At 37.4% G+C, this 12,760-nt stretch overlaps 1 protein-coding gene and 1 long non-coding RNA gene across 3 annotated transcripts in view; one reads left to right on the top strand and one right to left on the bottom strand.

The window, feature by feature from the left end:
* ESR1 (estrogen receptor 1) overlaps positions 1-12,760 on the bottom strand; it is a 163,702-nt gene that overhangs the window by 24,043 nt on the left and 126,899 nt on the right.
* LOC135296689 (uncharacterized) overlaps positions 1-12,760 on the top strand; it is a 43,734-nt gene that overhangs the window by 2,806 nt on the left and 28,168 nt on the right. The window contains exons 2-4 of one of the 2 annotated variants that reach the window (XR_010358698.1): positions 6,186-6,321; positions 7,775-7,976; positions 8,657-8,853. This is a non-coding gene — a long non-coding RNA (uncharacterized LOC135296689). Of the gene's footprint in view, positions 1-6,185; positions 6,322-7,774; positions 7,977-8,656; positions 8,854-12,760 lie in introns of those variants that run through there. The other variant, XR_010358699.1, reaches the window with a different exon arrangement.

Here is a 12,760-nt window from a genome sequence, read left to right as displayed (position 1 = left end):
GAAGAATGCAGACATTCACTTCACTGTTGATAAATTAACTAATTGGATGCAGTTTGGATGTAACCTGTATCTCACTCCATATACCAGAATGCCTAATTCCATGATCTTATAACATTCAATATCAGTAACCTAGATTGCCACTAGTCCATCCTATCTGACATGTATCATATGTTTGGCAGCAGAAGGATGCTTAGAGGATAAAAGCCATGCCTAGACCATTCCTCTTTTTTTCAAATACAGATAAATCAACAGCATTTCCGAGTGACTGCCAACAAGAAATGTTAAGAATGTGCCACAAATTCTTGTAGGAATATGGAAATCTGAACTTCTGAAAATCTGTAATGATCTTTAGCATATTCAGCTATGAGTAAGGGGCAAGTAAACTTCTCTGTAGAACGCAAAACTGCAATGTTCAAATTAAGTGATATTCCTTCCTAGTATAAAGCAGCAATATGTGCTGCATCAGTGACAATAGGACACAAATCTCTCCAAAGACACCCCAAAGCAGGTGTGGGTCCACGGAGTAAAAGCTATTAAAATCCCTGCTTTGGCAAGCATGACATTAGATTTGGCAGTCCAAAACTGTATGATCCCACCATCTTAAAAAAAAGGAAGGCAGTAACTATTTACAAAAAAAAAATCAGCAAATATCTTTGAAACCTGGGAGTTTAGGCAATACAAGGACTACTGGCAATAGTATTTGGTAAAGCATACACCCTTGAGAAAAGTGGTTTATGCTCTAAGTTTTTTGATTGCAGTAAGGAACAACATAAAGCTCAGATGATTTTCATTAATTGCTAAGGTAACATACATTGTGCACTCTTCAGTTCTCTGAAATAACCACTACCAACACATGTATATGTATGTGTGTGTGTGTGTGTGTGTGTGTGTGTGTTTGTGTGTGTGTGTGTCACATTTTACCAATAATTTTGAAACTAATAAATTCATCATTTGCCTTACTGACTTTTGACCAAATAAGTAGCTACCCATTTTACGAGAAATAATTTCCATAGCAATTGCCATTGTCTGAGATCCAATATCCAATGTCATTGCAGATTTAATCCTTCAACAGGAAGTCCTCCACTGGCACTTACTAACATTTGAGGATTATTATGAAATTTTGCAGTTTCTACTAATAAGACACAACTACAGGGTGTTCAGACTGCTGAAAATCAGTTAAGTAAATGTGAAAAAAATGATAAGGAAACTCTTCTTTTTACATGTGATCCAACTCTAATCCAGCCTATATGTTTATACTGTATCTCCTGATTACCATGATGTGTACCTAAAAGATGAATGTCAACCAATTTTTGCAAGAATATAAACATTATTGTGTCATAAAGAATGAGTCTGTCTCCCGATGCTTTGAAGGAAAGTGAAGTAAAAGCAATTAATAGTTTAAAAAGCAATAGCAAACGTCCATTTATCAAAGTATCCCATTTACAACAGAAATTGATACCAGATGTTTATGGCAAAAAATACAGCAGGAAAAATAGGCTTCTACAGGAAGTTTCCTCATGTTCCAGAGGTGTACAGTTCAGACTTGCAGAGCTGGAAATGGTCTTTTTGTGATTGATGTCCCATAACATTTTTCTCTCCAAGTTTCTCCAAGTGCCTTCTGAACCAATATGGCATTTAATGCACTTCTGATATGTTTTCTATACTCTGAAGCAGTAGTCTCCAGTAAGAACTTTCATACTCTCAGTTAACACTAGGTAAATCACAATCTCCTGTTGTTCTACAATAAGCAAACATCTCTCTCTTATTGCGTCTTGAAAAGTCTAATTATTGTATTGGAAGATTCCATCATTCCCTAGGTTATCATCTCACTTCTCTTTTCCAAACATTTGAAGTATATTCAGTCACTCCTTTGATGAAACTTATTCTGTTCACCTTTGAAACAATGTTGTCTTTCTTGGAGCATTTTCCAGTTCAGCTATTCTCTTAGAGACAGTGAGACCAGGACTGCAGACTCTTTCAGTCTGCCCTTATCTTCATCACATTATTCAATTTAATAACATCCATAATTTTATCACTGTTATTCACTTTTTTTTTTCCAGCAAACTTATGAATATTTTGAACACTATAGTCTTAAAACCCTGCCAGCTTTTCTACTATGTCTTTAACTTAACAGCAACAGAAATGTTTATAATACCTCCTATGGCAAAAACCAGGATATTGAACTCTACGAAAAAGTTGTGGGAAACCAGAACACTTAGATTTTGTGTCTTAAATGTGTCCAGACAGACCACTGTTTTCTTCTGTCTTAATGCAGTGTTTTGAGAAGTGGCAACAACCACTGAAAAGGTTGTTGTTTACAATTCAGTACAGTACCTCAGTCATGCGACAGTCATGTAATAGACCACATTTGGAACAGAACGCTAATTAGGTTGGCAAAGACAGCAGAAAGTAGTGGTGGGTGCTGCAACCTAATTGCTAGCAACCATCCAATAAAGCAACAAAATAAAGAGAGGCTTGTATTGAGAAAAATGTCTAAGTAGATGAAAGGCAAACAGCAAAATAATTCCTAGGCAAGTTCTCAAAAAAACAGCCACAGAGAGGAAAAACATGTATTCCTCCTAACCTAAAGCACGTTGAAGGACCAATACCTCAGTCACCACTGTTTGATCAAGTGGTGAAATCTGTGCCTGTTTTAATGCCACAAGCTTGGTACCCAACCTCTCCACTTTAAAGAGAGTGGTGGGACTGCATCTATGCATTTATCTAGCGCATAAGATGACATTCTGTTCTGAAATTGCAAGGATCACTCAGCCTCTTCAACCTTTAAGGCTGAGCCCTGAAACCTCTTAGTTAAGAGGTGGCTAAAACCCACACCTTGACTATAGCCTTTTCTGTACACAACAGCAGAGCAAAACAAATTCTGAGGCCAAGTGAATCAGAGAACCACAAACGCTGTTTTCTTTGAGCCTCAGTATTCACACAGCTATTTCTATAATGCTACTCATTCCTAATTCTTTCCACAGATCTTCTGACCAAAATTATAAGACGCTTTTATTAAGCTCTTCCTCCTAAGGGCACTTACAGTATGACACGGACATATTGGTTTAATTGTTTGCACAACACCAGTGTTTTAAATCAAGACTTATTTTGAAGATTGAAGATGAAAGATCTCTAAACCTCAACAATTTCAATCCAAATATTTTGCTAGAAGAGTAGTTATTTCTTTTTTTGTTTTAAGGATATTGCTTTTGTTTCTGTAAGTGTGGTCAGAAAAAAATTAGCTACAATTTACTGAGCTCCTGGGAGGAAATCTGAAAGGCAAACACAAAGCAAGTGGCACAGCTGTAAGAGCCTCTAACTACTTTGTCTGCTCTTTCACAATTCTCTATTTTTTTCAGCCTGTATAATTATAGTATAGCAGCACACCAATCCAAACTTGCATACTGTCTCATCTGAGTGTAAACAATCTCTCAGAAATTCAATTTAAGAGAACAGCATCTGCTCTTAATTACTGTTAATTCCTTTTGAAAATTGTACTTCATGTTTTTACATTTTCAGCTTCAATGGTTTTAAACTTCTTTTTGAAAAACAAAAATTACAATTTACAGGTGTAAACTTAATATCGGTTAGGAATGTTTGGGGTTTTGGGCAAAAACCCTAAAAGTCAGAAGGAAGATGAGGCCCTGCTTTCACAGTCTGTATTCATACTGAAAGTCAAGATCAAGCAAGCTTTTGCTCTTCACCTCTAGTGGAGGTTTCCTGGAACTGAACCCTCCCTGAACTGGCTTAGGAAAGCTGCCTGACAGTTTGGGATGTAGACCATCCAGCCAAAATCCCTACCTGACACTGTCCCTGGAGCAGGATGCTGCAGGGATGTCACATTTGTCACTTTTATTTCAGAACCCATTTCTAGGAGCTGGTGTGTTCTGCCTCCACTTAAAAGTTGCAATGTGATGATTCTAAAACGCATTTCTCAGGTAAATGAGAACCCTTTCAGCTTCTTTCTAGGAATATGTAAAGTTATCATGACTTCATTCAATGTTTTCTGCTTGTACAAAAAGTACATGCTTTTTCAGACCTGTCCAGTCCATATCTTTTCAGAATGAGGAGTTTAAAAAGTTCCTGAGGCCATTCCTGGTCCAAGGTAGCCAATTCCTTGTTCAGTACAGGAACCACTCTTTCTCTCCTCGGGTACACACCAGTCTAAACTATGACCAAGTGCAACCTGCCTACATCAGATATATTAAATACCACCCTATTTCAAGTGTCCTATTCCAGAGTAAGCTTGTAAATAAATTAGGCAAGTAGAATTTCACACATTCAAAGCAATACTTTGCTCCAAGCACAATTAGAATTTAGGGCCATGGAAACACTTCATTGGTAGTGACAGAAAATTGCCACTAGTCAGACATACAGTCTCTTCTCCTGACAAATTCAGGAGCCAGCCCTTACCTGGGAAATGCTCCTGTGAGTTTTAGGGACCACAAGTTCTCTCTGAACAGCAGCAAAAGCAAATTATTCTGTAGGATTTATCTGACTGCATGCAGATCTGTCCTATGCTGGTGGATGGTCAGGCTGGATGCCCGAAGCTCAAGACTTCCTCCTTGGAGAGAAGACAAGCTGGGCAATGCTGTGGCTCAAGCCCATCCCTGAGCCAGGACACAAAGGTACCCAGTGAAGCTGAGTGCTGCCAAGCCCTGACTTTCTCACACCTGTCACTGTGTCAGCCTTGACTTAAACACAGGGGGTTTTCTGCAATGGTTGCAGATTTTAACCAAAGATTATTCCAGAAAGTGCATTAGCAGTAACCATTTAACACAAATATGTTGAGGCCTTCCATCAGGGAACATAATAAAAATAATTGGCACTCACATAGCACTTTACATTTTCAAAGGGCAGTAAAACCATTAAGTATTATTAAATGTATTTTATAGATAGAACACAGGGAGGTTAAGTGCCTCATGCAGGAGGAGGCAGGATTAGGACAGAGGTGTCTCAGCACACTCTGTCATCCTTTCAAACACAAAAATCTTTTGAGTTGAAGACTGCTTGAGCCCAAGTGAAATTTCCATTTCTTGCAAATCAGTAAAGGTAAAAAAAAAAAAAAAAAAAAAAAAACACCCAAAAAAACCGGAAGCAACTAAACTTTTCTCATAGAGAAAAAGGAAAAAGAGCTTTATGAAGTTAGATTTGAGGGAAAAATTATTTTAAATGTGAGCAGAAAAGCTGGATGCAGCGAGGAACACAAGTATTAACTATAATTGGTCTCATTAATCTAGGAAAAGTAACAACCTGTACAAAAGAAATCTTAGGCTTAAGTTTTTCTCACCCTCTTAACAAGCAGCTTTAAAAGATATTAAAATAAGAATAAGTCTTGCCAATAATAATTATAAGAACTACTGTATAAGATTGTTATAAGTGAAGGCTGCCTGCGAGTTTGCAAGTGAAAGCTTATGCTACTTGTATTGTAAAGAAAGAAGGGAGACATACATACATTTTCTATACAGAAAACAAGTTCTTCAACTAATCAATAGAAAGTGGTGTTTGTTATTACATGGAAAATTCTTGCAGCACTATATAACAGTTATTCAAAGCATGTTAATGATAAATCCTTCCTGGACTGTAATCCACATAGCTGAGACTCGGGGTACACTTTGACAACAGAAAAATGTTATTTTTATGGTTCTTTTAGCACTGAGAGTTGTGCCATTTCCCAGGAAGTTCAGGCTTGCAAATAAAAGCCACAGAACACTGTCTACTTATTGAGAATGGAACAGCAGCTCTTCCCTGTGATTTTCAGTGTAGGAACATCCCATCAGTTGCATGCGAAGGCTTTTCTTTGAAGATTGTCCTCTGAATTTTTCCCTGGACAGGTGAAGAAAGATACTACACAAAATTTATTAGCTGTTGACTAAAATAGATGGTATGAGGTAATACATCTTTTATTTATTGTCTCTGCCACAGTTAATTACATTATATTAAACTTATACCAGTACTCAGGCCAGTTGCAAGTAGTTTGGAGGGTTTTTTGGAGATTTGTCATTTTTGTAAGAGCTCACAGCTATGCAAAATGTTTTCCATCAAAAGCAGATGCAGTTAAAATAATTTCTGGGGCTGGTTATGCATTCTTAACTGACTTTTACGAACTCAGAAAATAGACTCATAAATACAAGCTGTCCTCTCTATTTCGTTCTTTCCCCTCCTCCCTTTCCCCACCCAACTAGGGCTGCCACTGCTGGTCTCTTCTGCTGGTTTAATTGTTCACAACATTGATAAAATAACCTGTCATGAACAAGGAGCATGAAAGCAACTGATGGGCAGTCAGAGAGCACCAACCACCATGGAGAGTTTACACTTTGTGTAAGTTTGCCCTAAGACTTGAGGTCATATCCAGTATGATTTGGATTTTTTTTTTTTGTCTGTTCAGTTGCATTCAAGACAGTATGAGGTTTTCAGCATTTGTTTGACCTCCTTACTTAAGTACCAGGCTATGCTCCAATCACAATCTAAACCAAATGGAAGTGATGGTTTTGTGGCTGTCAAAAAAAAATCGTCATTCGAGGCAAAAGGTCTCATTAAGCAATCACTCTTTGAGCAATCCCTTTAGTAACCACAGTTTTCAAGTAAACATATAATCTGGAAGGTGGGAAAAGAGGCAGACTGAGGTACAATCTTTCAGAGCTTTTTAAATGACCCCAGCCTGCCCCTGCAAGGTTTCAAATGGTTGATTCAATACACAGTTACTAGGGGAGAATTTTAAAATTAAATCATTGCTACTGCTCTGCACCTCATTTTTCCCACAAATGTTAGGATGTAAAAATATCTCCATTGTTCCATTTTTTATCCTCTTTGTTCCTTCAATTATAAGAGCTATATGAGAGACTTAAAGATCATCATAACACAATCAAGAACATTTTTAAAATATATAAAATTAGATTTGCAAGATAACACAACCAATGGCCAGCTTCAGCCATTCTTCTAAACTAACATTAGTTATTTAAACTGAAATTAAGGATTAATCCCAGTCTTTCTGACTGTCCCTAAAATACTGTTTTTATACTTTTATTTCCAATAATTCTGTTTAATGCTTTAAGAATTAAAGTTTTACTGTTTCTCTTTATATCTCCACCCACGCCTGGAAGCTTTAGAAGTGCCACATTCTAATTTAACACTTTTTTGACTGCAAAAACTTTCACATGATGAAACTGGGAGGGCTAAGCTCTCCCCTTCTTCATTCATAAAATCCAGTGAATGAGGCAATAAGCTTTTTTCTCCACAATGTCTCCCACTACTGTGCGCAACACTGAACCCGTTAGCATTCATTGCAGCAGCATATGGAATTAGAAGAAAAGAGGATTATTTTGCAACCCAAAGAAAAGAGGGGTAAACTGTCATGTTTGTAGTGAACTAGAAGATTAAAACTTCTTCTTCAAGACTACAAATAGAAATTGCTCAGAACATAGTGTGCTGTACCCAAGAAATGAGGCATAACTTCAGAGTTCATGGTCTGGTCATTCTTTATAGTCACTAGGATATAAAACTAGCTTGACTAATGCACCTGCATCCATTTGTTTTCCTTCATATTGTTCACTTTTGAAGTATTATTTCTGTCTATCGCACTTATATGTGAGTAACAGAATCTATATACATTTATATGTGTACTTTATCATCCATTACATTGCCTGGTACCTACATCAAAACAGAAACATAAGCACATATAAATGAAACCTCAAATGTTTCTTTTTCCTCCTATTTGTTTCATCGTTACACGACTGGTTTTGAACTGAACCCAATCTCGAAAAAATTGCCCAAGAAATTGCAAGGATACATCAAAGAGAAGAAAGACAGCAAAATTAATTGCAGCAATTTCCTTCAACCACTACAACAAGAAGACTGTTTCAGCAGCTGTGTGGGAGTGTCATCATAAGACAGAGCACAGGAATACTTTACAGGGAAAGCAAGACACTGGAATGCAGCTGGCAATTTGTATTAATCCTCTTGTCCACGGAGACCTAGTAAGTTATCAAGCAGGATGTTTCCACAAAACACATGTTAAGCCCTTTTTCTCACACCCTCCTTCAATGGGTAGCAAACCCAAGGCTCCCTCAGGAAGCTGTGACACATTTCATGGAGCAGGCTCAGGTGTGCACACAAAACACAGGTGCTGCACTTGGAGAACAGTGACCTTGATTCAAACTCCCATACTGCCTGCTGAGATACATGCTGAGCTAGGGCTGGTTGGAAGCACTCTGGCAGAGCTTTTTACATTGGAAAATGACAGCTGGCAAGTTTAAAACACTCTGGGTAGCATGACAGATTTCACAAGATGAAAACAAACAAATAAAAAAGAGGCTGGTTTCTATCTGGAAACATGGCCTCATCTTACTTTTCAGTACTCTACCAGGCACCTATTCCCACTCAACATTGAAAAGGATATCTAAACTTCTGGAATTTCCTTAAAATTATCTTTTTATTTCCAATAGGTGCCTGAAATATTCAAAATTTTATTGAAGTCTACTCTTTGAAGTGTAGACTTCAATAAAATTTTAAATAAATTTTAAAAAAAATTTAATTTCACCCAAAAAGGTTATTATCTAGCATAAAGTTTCAAACATTTCATTTTGTATGAAGTGAGAAAGTTTATTTTTTGCTGTTTGTATCTGCCATGAAACAAAGAAACTAATTATTTACACAGCTCTGATGGAGACATCTGGAAAAGCTTTGGAACAGTGTACAAGCTCATCCAAAATGACCAGACCTATAAACTCCATTTGTCATCCTTTGACAGGACTGGAAAATTGCATGGAATCCCACCACATTAAAAAACTATCACTGTAATACCTTCTAATAATTAAAGAATAGAAGGAAAATATGTAACTTAAAATTAAAAAAGTTTTCCCTGGAATTATAATTTGATTTTTTTTTTCTAACTTGTAAAAAATGTGGTAATTTTAATCTTTTTTATTTCAGAGATTCTTTGATTTTTTTAAATTTTTTTTTCCTTTTCTCTTTCACATGCATATGAGATGCAAATCTGACAGGCTCCTTACGGATGAGAATAAAACTTTGGCTTGGATCAGGGGATAGAGCCACTTCACCTGGTTCAGACATAGCCTAGGAGACCATTTTATGAACAGCATCACCATGCTGATCCTTGAAGCACGGCTTGGATCACATAAAGGAGACTTTTTCAGGTTGAAGTCTCCTATCCTCAGAGGCAGAGGAACTGTGCTTGGTGTAGGAGCCCCAAGGCAGCCAATATCCCCTGGTTGTTACCCAAATGGTGTTTTGATGATATCCAGAAGGTTATGGGTTCCTGCTACTCACTTCTACAGCTCATAAATGTTTTTGTTCTCCCATGGCTACCTGGCTGCCACCAGGAGAGTTACCAGCATGACATGAAGTCATGCAGTAACCACAAACAGCTCACACAGAATCTATGTTGCACTATAATGGTAAAAGGCAAACTCCTAAACAACTGAACAAGAGACAGAAAATATGAAACAACAATGTGGTGGAAACTTGTCAAGATGACACAGCATTTTAACTTTAATTATCTTAAATATGTTTATTAATTATCTGACAGGCCAAGAAAGCACTGAGGCAGCAAAATATGAAGTTGACAGAAAATAATTTCACTTAATCAGAACAAATAAAACAGGAATTTCAGAGCTACTCAGAGAAGTAAGTCACCTCCCAACTTTAATTTTGTTAACTCTGGAATCAACCTAATTTTTTAAGCATTTTCAATATGCATTTTTGCAGAGATAGACAATCAAAATATGAACAGAAGAAGAGGGATGAACTTGGAAATTCAAAAAGAAGAGGAAAAAATCTTAATATTATTTTCTTTACATACACAAAAAAAGGCTAATTCTGAGTGTAAAATACAGCATCTACAAACACATTAAAACATAGTCCTACTCTGATTAAACATGAAGTATTAGGAAGCTGCTCAGTGACTCAGAAGCCATGAGACTGAGGGTCCAAGAAGCTGGCAACTTGTTAAGGGGGAAAACAGCTCATCAGCATCATACTGAACTACTTCTGGCCTCACATTAGTAAATAATTTCAGTCATCCACCAACATGAAATCACTTGCAAGTTACTCCACATTATCTGTAAATAAAATAACTCCTGGAAAGCTGGTAACAGTTATTCACTGTCAGCTGAAGAAAAGCAGATCGGGATTCATCAGCCTGCAGTGATGGATTTTTACCAAAACCTCTCAGAAGTCCTATTACTGACAAATAAGGTACAAAAAAGCTCATCTGGAGTCTAAAGAAAAGAGCACTCTGACTGCACTGTCTGCTGAAATAAGGCAGTAAAGGAAATGTATTTGTGCTGCCTGGCACTGTCTCATTCAAATGTTCAAATGTGTGTCCATTTAAACACTTGATTAGAAGTGTCCCCACCCTTAAAAAGAAGAAAAGAAAAAAATCATTAAAACATCCAAAGCAAGAGGACAAGAACAAAAAAAAACCCCAAAAAATAGAACTATAAAAACCTTTAAAAACTTAAGCATGTAAAAACTTCTGAAAAATATAAGCCACTTTTTTGAGAAGGGAGGCATACTGGCAAGACATAAAACAGGGGCATAATGAGCAGTATAAAAGAAATAGCAGATTTAATTAATATTTGTGCCTGTTATGGGGGGTGGGCAGATGGTCATTCACAACAGGGATATTTAGGGTGCTTCATAGATTTCCCATGCAGTAGATAAAATCCTGAGACAGCGGTTTAAGAATGGATTCACTGTGGCACATTGTAAGAGTTCTACATAAATGACACAGGGAGGCATTGGCACAGTCAGTGCTTCCCTGTGGTAAAGCAGCATTCTTCCCAAAAGGTTCAGTATAAAGGAATGTAACCCTTCATGTTTACCTCGGGGAAAAAAGGTGCATTTGGTATTCATATTGGAGCAGTGATCCTCCATAACTGTGCATATATGAACACCAAGAGGGGAAAAAAATGAAGACACAAGTTGATAATTGTGCTGGATTTTCATAAGCAGTGCTTCTGTGTCAGCTGAGAACCACTCCATTTATACTGGTTTTAAAATATGTGAGGTATTAAGCAATTAATACCAGTGTTTAATCCCATCATCATCAAATAAAGTACACTAGAGCTTTCCTTTTCCACTAGCATTGAAAAATCCCACCCTGAAAAAGACTAATTGTCAACTGCTGATTCCAAAAGGCTGCCACATGCTTCTGTCACTTCAGGTCACTATTTACTAGCTGAACAGTGCAAACTTGGGCCAAAGAACTTCCAGAAGAATTTACTGCCTTCCTGGAAGAGAAAGACAGAAGAACAACTTTTAAAAAATATGCACTAGCATTGGCAACCAACCAAACAGTCTTTACCTCCTGGGAAGTAAAGCATCTTGTACTCCAGGGATGGAAGCCAACTAAAGACCCTCTATGAACAAGGATGCTTCTTGAGTTAGGGGTTGCTACCCCTTCCCATGAGTCTCCAACCCCTGACAGCTATGGCACAGCATTGCAGTTTATGCTGAAGATTAAGCAGCAACATGCAAAGTAGGAGATAAACACCTACTTAAGCAAATAGGATAAAGACTGTAAATGGTGCCAGGAACTAGAAGATTCTTGCCCTTTGAACAGGAGAGACTAGAAAAGACCTCTCTGCATAAAAGAAAGAGAAATTAAATTAGAAGAAGGCCTGCTCCATGGTTGTATATTATTACTGGCAGTATAGACACATGAATATTTCTTTCTAGCACCATCATTAATACTTGCCTATTCATTCCTGATATACTGTCAGCCCCCCATTTCAATTGTCTCGACTACTTTGCCATGAACTTGAGTGGGAATCAAGTCATTGGCAACCCAAAAGACACACCAAAAGATTCATTTTTAACCCAAATAAATCCCTGTACTTGCACAGCCACCCCAAGGCAGAGAGAAGCAGAAAGGCAGGAAATGTTCTAGCCATCACTGCAACTGGAATAAATCCTGTCAAATTACAACCTCACTGAGTACATCCTACAAATATATGTGATACTCATAAGAAATACTACCTTTGTAGCAATCAAAGGAGATTTCTGAAATAGGTCAGACATGCAGTATTAATATAATAGTTGATATTATATGGCAATATTGTAATTTTATCTCTATTCCAGTCAGTGTTTTTTTAATACAATGATGACACCCAGTCAGAGACTACTCAGGGTTTAGTAAACACCTGGCTCTCAAGCCAGCAGCCTGTACAGCCACGTCTCTATTTGCAGCCATGTTTTCTGAGGGACAGCAGCTATTGCAGAAGATACTTCTTTAGGCTATTGATAAGAGTTAATATTCTCTAGGAACATTTTAATTAGCCTACTCTACCACTTCCCCTATCTTTGTGAGTCAAATTAAAATTAGATTTCTTGAATTTTGGTTTTCCAAATCAATCTAAACACTCCAGAATATAATTTCACAGGAAACACAACACATTTAGTCTATAAGCAAGATTTTGAATGGTACTTTACCCCTCATCTTGTATATTAATCTTATGGGTCTTAAGACTTCCTACTGCATTTGGTTCCAAACGAAAAATCTGAAGATGCAGAGAAAAAAGTAACTGAAAGTTCTGTAATGAATTTTCTTTTTTCTGAGATCAGTCTGCTCACAAGGAATACCAGATACCCATGAGAATCACTGGGTACCTCTGACAGCCTGAGCAGTCCCTCTCTGGTGGGTAAAGGGAACCGGACACTGAATCAAAGCCAAGATCTTGATCCTCCCTTCTCTTTCCAGGACTCCTCAAGAGGCTTAAGAACTTTAGGTCTAGACCCA

This window comes from Passer domesticus, chromosome 3 (genome assembly GCF_036417665.1).
Source record: "Passer domesticus isolate bPasDom1 chromosome 3, bPasDom1.hap1, whole genome shotgun sequence".
NCBI lineage: Eukaryota > Metazoa > Chordata > Aves > Passeriformes > Passeridae > Passer > Passer domesticus.
This window is presented reverse-complemented; position numbering and strand designations above follow the sequence as displayed.